The sequence below is a fragment of the Tupaia chinensis genome, unplaced genomic scaffold, assembly GCF_000334495.1.
Source record: "Tupaia chinensis unplaced genomic scaffold, TupChi_1.0 Scaffold000321_1, whole genome shotgun sequence".
Classification (NCBI taxonomy): Eukaryota; Metazoa; Chordata; class Mammalia; order Scandentia; family Tupaiidae; genus Tupaia; species Tupaia belangeri.
The window spans coordinates 81,318-84,393 of NW_006159815.1; positions in this window are offsets into that span (position 1 = coordinate 81,318).

Below are 3,076 nucleotides of genomic sequence, written 5' to 3' on the forward strand. Positions count from 1 at the left end.
CGGTAATTGAATATTAAATCCCAGAATTTAATAGGAAAAATGGAACCAGAACAGAAGATAAGTATATGAGACTAATAGGTTCCTGCACCTACCATTTGAACAGAATCCTAACCTGTTTCCTGGCTTTAAGAAAAGTTCCTTAGCATTTCTATGATTTATGTTAAAACTGATTTTTTTAATACTACCATGTAAACACCATTGAAAGTAGTTAGATTATTTAAGAAACTGTGTGATCAATACAATGTGGGTGGAAAAAGGAATGGAAGACAATTGTAGACACCAGAGACTGTGGGAGAAGAGCATGGGAAAAGACAGAGGGTCAGAAAGAGGGGTAAAAAATTCTAGGAACTATAAATGAAAAATTTTTGATAATGTGCATGATTAAGTCACGATGCAGTATATTCTGGATGGGAAGTCACATTTTGTATGCTGTGATGATGCTTACCGAAAGAATGTAAATTAATTTACAAAAAAAAAGTTTCAGGGGAAAAAAATTCATTCAATGACCGCAGTAAGATATATAGCCCCAGCTAGGGACTACGTTATAGGATGCCTAAAGTTAGAACTGTGTTCATGGAAATGTATATGTCAGCTGTGTTTGCTATGAAAATATTTAGATTAATTAAGATCTTTAGTAATTCAATAAAAAATGGGGGAAAACAGTATAGAAAGTAAATATAGATACCAGAGACAGTGTGGGAAGAGAGTGGGAGATGACAGAGGGTAAGAGATAGGGAATCAAGGATGGGGAGAAAAAAGCAAAACATACAGGAAGCAAGAAATGGAAAATTATTTGTTGACAATAACATGTATGTTGATGTGCTTGATTGAGAAAATATACAGTGTACTCTGGATGGAAAATCTCATTTTGTATGTTGTAATGATGTATAGTGAATGAACGTAAAAAAAATAAATTTAAGTAAAATAAAATAAATTTAAAAAAGAATTACATAATTGGTTATGTGTAAGAGGTATAAAATTAATATATCAAAAATATATTCATGGGACCAGCAGTTAGTGTAATGGCTATGTCGCTGAACTCGCCCCCCCCCCAAAAAAAAGAAAGAAAAAAGAAATTAGGGGGAAAAAGGAGAGGTAAGACACTTGTGGGATGCAGATACAGTTTTTTTATGTGTTGATGAGGACGTGTACAACAGTCTTTTTTTTTGGAGAGATTTTTTTTTTTGCCATAGGGCAAAATCACTCCCCAGGGGGGATGGCCACACTGCAATCCCTTCTCTTCCATTCTCCTCTCGGGATCGTGGGTATGCACGCATATACGACCGGGTTTAAGCGACTGGGTCTGGGACTTGAACCGTGGTCGACTACATGGGAGTCCAGCGACACAGCCATTATGCTAACTGCTGGTCCCTGTGTACAATAGTCTTAACTGGGCTGGACTGAGGTGTATATCATGCTGAGTAAAGTCTTCATAATCTAAATGATGTATAGCATTTTAATGTATGAATAATAATTTTTAAAACTAATTTTTTAAAAAACTGGAACTATAATGCACACATTCACTATATTCATACTCTTAAAAGATATATATTTAGACAAATTACAGATATGTATATTTATAAAATACAAAGTAGTTTTAACATTTTAAAATATGACATCAACAATTGGACTAAGGCCATTATGACATATATCACCTGAAATATTTTAGATTTTCTGTGATGAGAACTTTAGTATCATAGTCTTTTGGCAGTATTAGAATAAATGGTACTCAATCATGAGTTTCAGTCACATGCATACACTCACCTCCATAACCCTTCTAGAATTGGGTATATCCCACATGTCACCTTGTTGCTATTTAGTTCCAGAAACCATAATTAAAGCAGTTCTTATTTTTTCCTATATTCTGGAACATTTAAATAACACCTGGTAATAGGCCCATAACAAGCCAGGAGATTGAATCAGTAATAAATAACCTTCCAACAAAGAAAAGCCCTGACCCTGATGGTTTCGGCTCTGAGTTCAATAAAACTTTCGAAGAAGAGTTAACCCCCATTCTGCTCAAGTTATTTCTAAAGATCCAAAACGGTGAATCTCTCCCAAATTTATTCTATGAAGCCTCTATCACCCTTATCCTCAAAACAGATAGGACAGGACAAGGAAGGAAAACTATAGACCAATATCTCTGATGAACATAGACTCAATGATTCTCAACAAGATACAGCAAATCACATTCAGCAACTTATATAAAAGATCATACATCATGATCAGGTAGGCTTTATTCCAGGAATGCAAGGTTGGTTCAACATACACAAAACCATAAATGTAATACACCATGTTAACAGGAAAAAAGACAAAAACCATATGGTCATATCAATTGACGCAGAAAAAGCATTTAATAAGATACAACATCCCTTTATGATCAAAATGCTCAGCAATATCGACATACATGGGTTATTTCTCAACAAGATAAAAGCTATCTATGAAAAACCTATTGCGAACATCATCGTGAATGGAGAAAAGCTGTAAGCTTTCCCACTAAAAACGGGTACAAGACAAGGATGCCCACTTTCTCCACTCCTTTGCAACATAGTACTGAAAGTCCTTGCCAACACCATCAGAAAAGAGGAAAAAATAAGAGTAATCCAAATTGGAAAAGAAGAGGTGAAACTCTCTCTATTCACAGAGGACATGATTGTGTACATAGAAGACCCAATGATTTCCATGAAAAAAATTCTTTAAGTAATGCATGAATACAGTAAAGTTGCAGGATACAAAATTAATATACAGAATTCTATAGCATTTCTATATACAAACAACAGACAGACGGAGATAGAACTGAAAAAAGTTATTGCATTTACCATAGCCACCAAAAGTATAAGATACTTAGAGATAAATCTAACCAAAGAAGTTAAAGACCTCCACAAGGAAAACTATGAAAAGCTAAAAAAAAAGAAATTGAAAATGACACAAAACAGTGGAAGGATATCCCATATTCCTGGACTAGAAGAATTAATATAACCAAAATGGCAATTCTACCCAAATTAATCTACATGTTTAATGCAATTCCAATCAAAATACCAGAAATATTCTTCACAGATCTAGAAAAGACAATCAT